The 12,714-nt window shown below is 37.4% G+C and overlaps 1 non-coding gene across 1 annotated transcript; it reads left to right on the top strand.

Annotated features, from left to right (window-relative positions):
• The first annotated feature begins 10,563 nt into the window (after positions 1–10,563).
• LOC113740487 (small nucleolar RNA R71) lies at positions 10,564–10,669 on the top strand. The gene has a single exon (XR_003460483.2). It is a non-coding gene; the product is annotated as a small nucleolar RNA R71 (small nucleolar RNA).
• The last annotated feature ends 2,045 nt before the right edge of the window (positions 10,670–12,714 follow it).

Here is a 12,714-nt window from a genome sequence, read left to right as displayed (position 1 = left end):
GATTCCACTTATGGCATAAACAACACAAATGAATGGATTTACTTCTTGCTATTATTCTTGCTTAACTAGAGATTCATTTCCAAAGTTTCCAAGTCTCATTTTCATGATGAAATGGCCTAAAGCAATATAGATTTCCCTATTTTCATGGTGAAATACTACTACTACTCTGTTTTATTTCATGAAATGCTAAGTAATCCACCTAAGTGTATCTCTATTTTCATGAACATACAACTCAAGCTCTACTTATGTGTTTCCATTGTTATTACCAATTCTCATTGAACAATAACAACTATAACCAAACTATTGGTGATCAATCAATAGCAAGTAACCACAGCTACACAAGTAGACAAGTTAATACAAGATATAACAAGTGTAAATCACATTCAATTTATACTATTTAGCCATAAGTTTCATCCACTCCCTAGATGAAGGAGTTTAGCTACTCATGAATGATTTAACAATCAAACTCACAAGTTTATTAATGCAAAACCTCATAAAGTATAAGTATAAGAAAGATAAAAGAAAGCTTAGCCAATTGAAGGTGAAGCTCTCCAATTCTTCTCCAAGAACTCCTATCTAGAGAGAAAACTAGATACAAGAAAGAAAACTAGCTACGTATGGTAATGCCCTTGCTTCTCCTCAGTGTTTCTGCATAAAAGGTGGAAGAAATTCCATTCCTCTCACTTCATAATTTCCTCCACTCAGATTTTGTAAAAAGAAGTCAAAGATATGATATTTCCTTTTGTCCATACTCATTTGGTCTTCTCTTTTGTTGCAGAAGCATGTGCCACCGATTTCTGTCCCTCAAAATAGCTGGAAAGTTGTGAAAAAGGTAAAGAAAAACGGCTGTTGCACTTGCTGAGGAAAGAGACAGATCCGAGCCTCGGATCCGAGGAGTGAAAATGGATCCGAGCTCGGATCTTCAGGATCCGAGGGATTTCATAATGGATCCGAGGTCGGATCGTCCTGACCTCGGATGCTCTCCGCCAGAAGTACAGACGAGGGGTCGGATCCCTCTTATACACATGGATCCGAGCTCGGATCCGTGTTGAGCAATTTTCCAGTTTTTCACTTCTTCTCTTTTCTTTCATTTTTGCTCCCAATTTCTTGTGTACTTTGTCCTCTGGATGACCCTTATATTCCTTTGAACTTGTGCATGAATTTCATACATCAATTACCTTCACAAATTCACAAGATTAACGCATTAATTCACTCATTTATCAATTTTTGAAACCTTAATCAATATTTAAGCAATTATCACCAAAAGAGTTCAAATATGGCTTAATCTTCTCAGAACATACCAAAAATTAATGCCAAATTCATACAAAATGTACGTTAAATATTCACTTATCAAATTCCCCCACACTTGAATCATTGCTTGTCCTCAAGCAATTTTACACAAAACTTACTTCAAATATTCAATAGATAAAACAATATACGTACTTTTGTCAAATTTAATTTCTCAAAAACCTAGAAACCAATCATTATGCCATTTCTCAGATTACACTAAATACTCATAATATTTAATTAAATAAAAATAATTATGCCTTAATTTCAACAAATTCAAATCAATTCCCTCATTCTATCCTAATTTCACAAATAAGTAAATCACATAGTCAATTTTATGGCCTTCCTTATCCCAAAACTTATCAATTTAGAGGGATTTATTCACATTTCTTCTTATTTAAATAATGAAAATGTCTTTTTACGCGAAAATCAACACTTTTAGGTGAAAATTCCCGGTTACTCAACATTTCACTTATTTAAATTGCTAAGCATACTCTTAATTCCAATACCTTTTTACGCGAATGTCAACATTTGTAAATGCCAACCCCCGGTTACTCAGTATATGAATCATTGGAGTAGAAAAAATAATAATATATATATATATATTTTTTTTTTTTTATGATTTTTTTTTAATTCTTTTTCCCTCTAAGTATAATAAAGGAAGAATTTGGCCTTGTTTTTGACTATATCAATCACTTACTTATAAAATTAAGTAAAAATGATAAATCTCATTAATTTTGCAAAATTCTAAGCATAATTTTTCTTATTTAACCAAATATACTTTCTAAAATGTAAATATCCTAATTGCATAATAATTCATTCCAGGCCAAATAAGAACTAAACTTTTCCAAAATACACATAGCATTTTATCCAATGGAAGAATTAGACACTTAAAATTTTAACATTTTGGCCATTTTTATGGAAGAATTGTAATGAAATATTGGAAAATATTTTAGAAAAATTTTGACAGAGTTTCCCCATAAAAATGGATGAAACTCCCTGCCAACAACCTCAATTTTCACAAAAATTATCCTCATGACTATCTCCACATATAATTCCAACATTTTTAAGCCATAAACAACTAAAATCATGCATTTCAACACACAATCACCCATAAGATAAGTAATGCCTCCCCCACACTTAAAATCTACAATGTCCTCATTGTAGAGGAAGGTAAAAGAACTGAAACTTCCCTCAAAATAAGTGGTGATGCCGTTTGAATCTTTTAATCATCATGCTCATCCATTTTCTGTCCAAAATGAGACAACAAGGGTACCAAATACCATAAGTAGCACAAAATGATTTAAATTAAAGAAAAATAAAAGCTACAAAGTTTGTCTTAACAAAAGAAAAGAAAAATAAAAAAAATAAAAGGTCTAATGCGCTAAAAAGCATCATGGCTGCTGGGAACGAGGGTCTACTGCCTCCTCGGCTCCATGAGGACCCTGTGAGGTACCAATATGGCCCTCCTCCTGATGAGGTGTCGGTGTAGGGGACCGTCGAATATGAAAATGATCCTCGATCGCACGAAGACGGCGATCATGTCGGTCGAGTCGCTCAGTCATCATTCGTTCCGTCTGGTCAATGCGCTCGACGACTCGCGTCTCCATACAGCAAATAGCATTGAGAAGCTCTTGCCACTTGGAGCGCGATTGAGGAGGCGGTCGTGGAACCGGAGGAGGAAGAGTCTGCTGTGCCTCCGTCTCTTGAGTTTCCGCTTGTGGTTCAGTGTGAGGCGGAGGCTGAGTGGAAGTCGATGCTTCTCCTGTGTCCCGGACCAAAGTAGCTCCAAAATCAGTAGAAATACCCAAGGATTTGAGTAACGAATCATTTACCTCCTCGGCCGACCTAGTTACCACAGCTCTCTCGGTTCCAATGGGAATCTTGAGCTTCTCAAAGATGAGGGATAGCAGCCGAGGAAATCCAAAACAAGTCTCGCCGGCCCTCATACGAGCTGTGGTTCGCATATAGCTGATGATAATGCTGGGTAGAGGAATACCAGTCAACTGCCTACCCACTCCATGTATCATTTTATCCAGAAAATAGAGATCGCTATTTCGGATCTCCCGTTTGCCACTCTTTTTCGGTACCACATTGAAGGTAAAAAGGTAGAAAATCAGGTGGTACCGATGCTCGAAGGAATCGGCATATACCGTGAGTTTTTTCGAACTTCCTCGCTCACGGTATTGACCCTTTAGCCGTCCCACGGCTTCTCCCACTTGCCAAGGGTCTCGAGCTTTGAATTCCTTGGTCAGTTTGACATCTTCGCCTTCGTCTTTGAGTTGGACGAAGTGTCTCAATGTATCTCGATTGAGAGTCACTCTTTTACCTCGAACCCATGAGACGATGAGGTTGCCACTGTGGCTCTGCTTGTTCTCCACATTGGCATAGAACTCCCTGACCAGGTTGGGGTAGTAGTGCTTGGGCAACTGAAGGATGTTCTCCCATCCAAGCCTCTTAAATGCTGTCGAAATGTGGTAGTGCGCATCCACCTCCGGTGCCAAGTGTTTCTCAATTATGATCTCCTTGTCCAATCCGGCTTCATACCACTGTTGGTTCTCAAGTGATGTGAATCGTGTGGTATCGTAGTCCGGAGGTGGCTCATCACGGCTAGTAGACGCTGTCTTCCGGCGAGATCGAGGTGGTGATTCAGGCGAAGGAGATTCTTCCTCAGGCGACTCCTCATGCACAGAAGGTGTGTGTTCCTCACTTGAGGAAGGAGTAGGAGTACGAATGATAGCCCTCCTTGTGCGAGCCATGATATCTACACACAATCAGGATGAATATGCATTCAAAACATTTTAATCTTGCTCGCAACTAATAAACAAGACTTTAAGAAAATTTCGGCAGAGTTTCCTCTTGAAAAAAGGGCTAAACTACCTGCCAACAACCTCAAAATTCAAGCAATTATGCTACCTAACAGCTCACGAATCCAATTCTCATATTGAGAAAGAAAATTATTAACACAGTTGTCATGATATGCAAACTACTTCCAATACGTTGAGAATCAATACCATTTGTAAAAATGGCATAAAATTTGAAAGTAAAATGAACTATCAATGACAATGTGCTCTAACACAACATCTCCCCATTGCCTTATGAACAATATCCTTAAAAAAAACAAAATTTATCACCATAAGAACAATTTTCTCAATTCTAATCAAACAACCATTACTAATGATATATATTATCACAATGTAGCATAATTGTAGCATTAAAATCCAAAATATATATCTTTCCAAATTCATGTCCATTTACCTAGAAAAATTCAACAAAATAATATCAAATCTATGATTCCCTAAATAAACATAAAAAATTGTTATCACAATCTATCTAAGAGCAATGTAGCACAATTGTATCAAGGAAGTCCAACAACTATGCAATTATCATAATATTCCCAAAAACTAGAAAAATAAAAAATTATAAACTGTCAAAGAAATTCGCAAATTGTTACCTCAAATAGATGGAGTGATGATGGAGGATGATAATGATGCAAAAATGGAGAACAACCAAGCCCAAATTCGACCTCAAATTGCAAGATTTTAGTTTGGCCCTATTTCATGTCTTGAAGATCAAAACCCCTCAATTTGATGTTTTCGATTCCAAATTGTTGAGGGTTAATGCTCACAAAAGGTTAGGGAAGGTTTTTATTGTGAAAAATTGGGAATTTTATGGATGAAATGGAAGATTGGAGGAAAGGGGATAGGGTTTCGGATAGAGAGAAAAAAGAAATCTGGAAAATGAGGAACCGAGGCCTCGTTTCCATTCTTATCGCGAAAGGATCCGAGGTCGGATCCGTTCTGGAAGGCCTCGGATCCGACAGGGCTCGGATCAGTCTCAACAGAAACACAGACGAGCCCTCGGATCTATCTGGGTTGGAAATGATCCGAGCTCGGATCTATAAATCCGAGGTCGGATCTGTCTGGCTTTTTAGGATCCGAGCTCGGATCTTCATTTCTCTGCACTAATTGCAGAAACTGCAATTTTTCTAAACTTTTTCTCCCTTTTTCGGCCAATTCCAAATTACACATTGGACATCCCTTTTCTCAATTCCAACGTCCCATGCACATGTAATATACCATAAACATAATATCCAACCTCTCAAAACACAACAAACACATCTACATTGAAAATCGAGGGGTGAGGTTCTTTGATCATTTTTGCATTTTTACACTAAAATGGCATTTTTGAGCATTAAATGTATATCAAATGAGTCCATGAGCCTTTATAACCATGATATCACCAAAACTCACTTAAATATACTTGAAATGCACAATGTATGTATATGCATGGGAATTTTGAGCACTTAAAACACAATCTGGTAAGAAAAACTCCCTGCCAACATGTTCTTCAAGTGCACCTCCAAGATGGATGATAAAACTCCCGTATCTCCTACAAACAAGTGAAATACATCTAATTAGTTAATTAAATCACACCAAAATGTAAGAAACACATAAAAACACACAAATACACAATTATTATTAGGTTGCCTCCCAACAAGCGCTTTTGTTTATAGTCGTTGGCTCGACTCTCCTATAACTTCTTTAATCCTCCATTGCATTTCCTAAGGAGTAAATTACTCCTTTAGGAACTTTTTCTCCGGCCAAATAGAGCTTCAATCTTTGGCCATTTACTTTGAATGGAGCACCATTTTCTCCTTTTATTTCCACTGCTCCATAAGGAAACATGCGAACCACTTCAAATGGACCGGACCATCGAGACTTAAGCTTTCCAGGAAATAATTTAAGCCTTGAGTTAAACAACAAAACCTTTTGCCCTTCTTCAAAATGCTTAGGGAGGATGTGTTTATCATGCCAAAATTTCACTTTTTCTTTGTAAATTTTGACATTCTCATACGAAATCAACCTCAATTCCTCCAATTCGCTTAACTCAAGCATTCTCTTTTCACCTGCAGATTTAAGATCAAAGTTAATTGCTTTAACAGCCCAATAAGCTCTATGTTCTATTTCCACAGGTAAATGACATGCTTTCCCATAAACAAGCTTATATGGAGACATTCCCAACGGCGTTTTAAATGCCGTTCTATACGCCCATAAAGCATCTTCAAGCTTGTTTGACCAATCCTTTCTTGATCGGTTTACTGTTTTCTCCAAAATGATTTTAATTTCCCGGTTGGCCAACTCCGCTTGTCCATTAGCTTGAGGATGATAGGGGAGTGACTTTTTATGCCTGCATCCATATTTAAGCAACAAAGTGTCAATAGCTTTATTACAAAAATGCTTACCTTCGTCGCTTATTATTGCCTTTGGGACTCCAAACCTACAAAATATGTTCCGTTTCAGGAACTTAAGCACAACTTTAGCCTCATTAGTTTGTGAAGGAATGGCCTCCACCCATTTAGAGACATAATCAACTGCTAAAAGGATGTACTTGTTATTATATGAGCTAGGAAATGGTCCCATAAAATCAATGCCCCAAACATCAAATAACTCAACTTCCAAATATGTAGTCAAAGGCATTTCATTCCTTCTTGAGATATTACCGGTTCTTTGGCATTGATCACAACTTTTCACCCAATTTCTAGTATCTTGGTGCATAGTAGGCCAATAAAATCCAGATTGCCATATCTTTGCTACAGTTTTAGTAGTACTAAAATGACCTCCCGTTTCAAGAGTATGACAATGCATTAAAATGCTATGTACCTCCTCCTCCGGAACACATCTTCTAATTATTCCATCTGCACAATGTTTGTAAAAGAATGGTTCCTCCCAAAAGTAATGTTTAGCATCATTTAAGAATTTTTTTCTTTGATGAGAATTCAAATCATTTGGTATCACTCCACTAGCTATAAAGTTAACTAGATCAGCATACCATGGTGACTTATAAATTGCCATTAAAAACTCATCTGGAAATTCTTCTTTAATGGACAAATGGTCATCTTGCTGCATGTTCTCCAGTCTAGAAAGATGATCTGCAACTAAATTCTCGGATCCTTTTTTATCTTTGATCTCCAAGTCAAATTCCTGCAACAATAAAATCCATCGAATTAATCGCGGTTTTGCATCTTTCTTATTTAACAAATACTTGAGTGCTGCATGGTCAGTATAAACGATAACTTTAGATCCTACTAAGTATGATCTAAATTTATCCAATGCAAAAATCACTGCTAGCAACTCCTTCTCTGTTGTTGCATAGTTAACTTGGGCTTCATTTAACATTTTACTTGCATAATAAATGACATGAAGTCGCTTATTATGTTTTTGCCCAAGAACAGCCCCAACTGCAAAATCACTTGCGTCACACATTAATTCGAATGGCAAGCTCCAATCCGGTGATGCTATGATGGGTGCGGAGACAAGTTGCTTCTTCAACCTATTAAAAGCAAGTACACACTCATCATTAAAGTGAAAAGGAACATCTTTTGCAAGTAATTCACATAATGGTTTAGCAATCTTGGAGAAATCCTTAATAAACCGCCGATAGAATCCCACATGTCCAAGAAAGCTACGAATGCCTTTCACATTGGTTGGTGGAGGCATTCTCTCAATAACCTCTATTTTGGCTTGATCAACCTCAATACCTTCTGAGGAAATTCTGTGGCCTAACACAATACCTTCACAAACCATGAAGTGACATTTTTCCCAATTGAGTACAAGGTTTGTTTCTTCACATCTCTGCAAAATTAGATCTAAATTGTTAAGACAATCATCATAAGTAGATCCAAATACAGAAAAATCATCCATGAAGATTTCCATAATTTTCTCATTAAAATCAGAGAAAATTGCCATCATGCATCGTTGGAAAGTGGCCGGTGCATTGCACAATCCAAAAGGCATCCTTCGAAATGCAAAAGTACCGTAAGGACAAGTGAATGTAGTTTTCTCTTGATCTTCTGGTGCAATGACTATTTGATTGTATCCTGAAAAACCATCCAAGAAACAATAAAATTCATATCCGGCCAATCTTTCTACCATTTGATCAAGAAAAGGAAGAGGGAAATGATCCTTCCTAGTAGCTGCATTCAATTTTCTGTAATCAATACAGACTCGCCAACCAACCACAACTCTAGAGGGAATCATTTCATCATTTTTACCATGTACTATGGTTATCCCCCCTTTCTTTGGTACTACATGGATAGGAGAAATCCACACACTGTCAGAAATTGGAAAAATTATACCTGCATCCAACCATTTAAGGATTTCTACTCTTACCACTTCTTTCATGTTTGGATTTAACCTTCTTTGAGTCTCAACCACTGGTTTAGAATTTTCTTCCAATAAAATCCTGTGCATACAAATAGTTGGACTAATTCCTTTGATATCAGAAATTGTCCATCCTATAGCCTTTAAATGCTTCCTTAAAACACGTAAGAGCTTGTCTAATTGTTCCTCATTTAATGCTGAATTTACAATCACAGGCAATGTCTCTTTTTCTCCAAGAAACGCATATTTGAGGTGCTTAGGTAGCGGCTTAAGCTCAAGCTGCGGTGCTTTCTCACATGATGGTGGAGGTAGCCCTTTGCTCAGTCCTAATGCCTCGTATGCATTTCTCCTTTTATAAGGAATTTGTGCTTGCAAAAATTCAGTCATTTCTTCAATCTGTTCCTCTTGTATACCTATACCATTAAGACAAAGTTCGAGAGAATCATTATCAAGATTTACTTGACTCATTTCTAATGCCAATTCATCACATATGTCAACCGAATAAACATGGTCGGTAAAAGAGGGATATTTCTCTACTTTACTCAAATCAAATTCCACTTCCTCTTCACCGATTTGAAACTTAAACTTACCTCGTTTGACGTCTATTATTGTACCTGCAGTGGCCAGAAATGGTCTACCAAGTATAATAGGTATATTTACATCTTCCTCCATATCTAAAACAACAAAATCGACAGGAATAATAAATTTCTGCACTTTAATGAGCACATTTTCCAATATGCCCATTGGATGTCTAATAGACCTGTCAGCCAATTGCAAGGAAATGTTAGTACGCTTCAACTCTTTCAACCCCAATTGCCTAGCCACAGTTAAAGGGATCAATGACACACTTGCACCAAGGTCACAAAGTGCTTTAGAAAATTCTACATTACCGATAGTGCAAGGAACTGTAAAACTCCCTGGATCTTTCAATTTGGGTGGCAATTTGTTTTGTATGATTGCACTACATTCTTCTGTTAATGCAATTGTCTCACTGTCTACCAACTTCCTTTTCTTGGTCATTATCTCCTTGAGAAACTTCGCGTACGAAGGAATCTGCAAAATAGCATCCACAAAAGGAATGTTAATATGTAATTGTTTAAAAATGTTGACAAATTTCTCAAATTCTTTGTCATTTCTTGAAGGCTTCAATCTTTGAGGGAATGGCACCGGTAGAGGAATTGGTGTTGCATCTTCCATTTGCAGTTCATTTTCCTCTATCTTTTCTTTCCCTTTTTCTTCCTTGCTTCCCTCTTTTAACTCACTCAATTTCTTATTCTCTCTTTTTTCAAACTCTCTTCCACTTCCAACTACTGGCGGCTCAACTAATTCCTTACCACTACGGAGGGTTATGGCCTTCACATGCTCCCTTGGGTTCACTTCAGTTTTGCTAGGTAAATCCCCTTGGTTGCGATTATTAACCGCATTGGCAATTTGGCCTAATTGGACCTCAACATTCCTGTACATATTAGTGAGTTGCTCCATTCTTCCCTCAATTCTTTCAAACCGTTGAGTAGTGGCACTAGCTAACTTTTCAATTTTATCATTTGATGCATTGGCTAGCTTTTCGATTGCCAATTCCCAAGCTGGTTTGGACTCATGCAGTGTTTGCTTTTGTTGAAAACCTGGTGGATTAATTGGTCTTTGTTGGTTCCCTTGATCTTTCCATCCAAAATTCGGGTGATTACGCCATCCTGGATTATAAGTATTGGAGTATGGATTGTTTTGGGGTGGACGGTTGTAATTGTTGAGATATTGAACCTGTTCACTGCTAGAACACATAAAATCATCATGATCTCCGCCGCAAATGGTACAACTTGCAACAACTACTCCTTGATTAGAACTAGAACCAACTTGCCTATTAAGCATCTTAACCACATTATCCATTTTTGCACTTAACATATTCAAGGTATCTACTTCAAGCATACCTGCGGTTCTCCTTGAATTACCTCGTTCGTTTGCCCATTGGTAGTTGTTAGCAGCCATTTCTTCGATCAATTGCTGAGCTTCCTCAGCTGTCTTTCCCATTAAAGCTCCTCCCGCTGCTGCATCTACATGTGTCTTTGTTGGATAGGTGAGACCATTGTAAAATGTTTGGACTACTAGCCAATCGGGTAGACCATGATGAGGGCATCTTCGTTGCAATTCCCGATAGCGCTCCCAAGCTTCATACAATGTCTCTCCTTCCTGTTGAGAAAACTAGTTATATCCATTCTTAATTTAGCAGTTTTTCCAGGTGGAAAGAATTTATTAAGAAAAGCCTTAGCTAATTCATCCCAAGTAGTAAAAGTATTTGGAGGATGAGATTGTAGCCAAACCTTAGCCTTGTCCCTTAGTGAAAATGGAAACAATCGAAGTTTAATCGCATCTTCACTAACACCATTAAACTTAATTGTATCACAAATTTCAAGAAATGTTGACAAGTGAGAATTTGGATCCTCAGTAGCATTACCTCCATATTGAGATTGTTGTACCATTTGAATCAGTGATGGTTTTATCTCAAAGTTATTAGCGTTTACCGTTGGTCTTACAATGCTAGTTTGAGATCCTTGTGCTCCCGGTAAAGCAAAATCTCGCAGAATTCTCCTATTTGATTCATTTTCTGCCATTTCTTCCTCAAATTGTAATTCTATCAAGATATCTTCTATTGGCTGCCAAACCTCTTGTTCCTCTTGATGTGATGTATTCCTCCTTTGTCTGCGTAATGTTCTTTCAATTTCCGGATCGAAATGTACAACTCCTCGATTTGATCGGTGCATACACTACAAACAAAAACAAGAGAAAATTTTTATACTTTTAATTCAACAACTTGAATAAAGATAATGAAATTTATCTAAATTAATAGAGATGATGAGGCCCTAATATTGCCGCTCCCCGGCAACGGCGCCAAAAACTTGACGGGATATTTTGTATCAATGCAAGTTTAATTCCGATTTTACACCCGTTGGACTGCAAGTATACAGGTCGCAATTGTAGTAGAAGATGTGTATCGGGTCGATCCCACGAGGAGCAATTCAAACAATTACTAAGCCCTTATTTTCTCTATTATTTAGACTAACAATTAATTTGAGCAGAGAAAATCTAATGCTGTAATCTACAAATCTGGTATATAAATCTAGTTTAACAGATGCTGAATGCAATTAGAGAAATTTCACTTAAGGAAGATTCTAGGGATGTAGATTCCACTTATGGCATAAACAACACAAATGAATGGATTTACTTCTTGCTATTATTCTTGCTTAACTAGAGATTCATTTCCAAAGTTTCCAAGTCTCATTTTCATGATGAAATGGCCTAAAGCAATATAGATTTCCCTATTTTCATGGTGAAATACTACTACTACTCTGTTTTATTTCATGAAATGCTAAGTAATCCACCTAAGTGTATCTCTATTTTCATGAACATACAACTCAAGCTCTACTTATGTGTTTCCATTGTTATTACCAATTCTCATTGAACAATAACAACTATAACCAAACTATTGGTGATCAATCAATAGCAAGTAACCACAGCTACACAAGTAGACAAGTTAATACAAGATATAACAAGTGTAAATCACATTCAATTTATACTATTTAGCCATAAGTTTCATCCACTCCCTAGATGAAGGAGTTTAGTTACTCATGAATGATTTAACAATCAAACTCACAAGTTTATTAATGCAAAACCTCATAAAGTACAAGTATAAGAAAGATAAAAGAAAGCTTAGCCAATTGAAGGTGAAGCTCTCCAATTCTTCTCCAAGAACTCCTATCTAGAGAGAAAACTAGATACAAGAAAGAAAACTAGCTACGTATGGTAATGCCCTTGCTTCTCCTCAGTGTTTCTGCATAAAAGGTGGAAGAAATTCCATTCCTCTCACTTCATAATTTCCTCCACTCAGATTTTGTAAAAAGAAGTCAAAGATATGATATTTCCTTTTGTCCATACTCATTTGGTCTTCTCTTTTGTTGCAGAAGCATGTGCCACCGATTTCTGTCCCTCAAAATCGCTGAAAAGTTGTGAAAAAGGTAAAGAAAAACGGCTGTTGCACTTGCTGAGGAAAGAGACAGATCCGAGCCTCGGATCCGAGGAGTGAAAATGGATCCGAGCTCGGATCCGAGGGATCCGAGGGATTTCATAATGGATCCGAGGTCGGATCGTCCTGACCTCGGATGCTCTCCGCCAGAAGTACAGACGAGGGGTCGGATCCCTCTTATACACATGGATCCGAGCTCGGATCCGTGTTGAGCAATTTTCCAGTTTTTCACTTCTTCTCTTTTCTTTC

This window comes from Coffea arabica, chromosome 4c (assembly GCF_036785885.1).
Source record: "Coffea arabica cultivar ET-39 chromosome 4c, Coffea Arabica ET-39 HiFi, whole genome shotgun sequence".
Taxonomy (NCBI): domain Eukaryota; kingdom Viridiplantae; phylum Streptophyta; class Magnoliopsida; order Gentianales; family Rubiaceae; genus Coffea; species Coffea arabica.
Note: the sequence above shows the minus strand (reverse complement) of the source record. Positions and strands in the feature narration are given on the sequence as shown.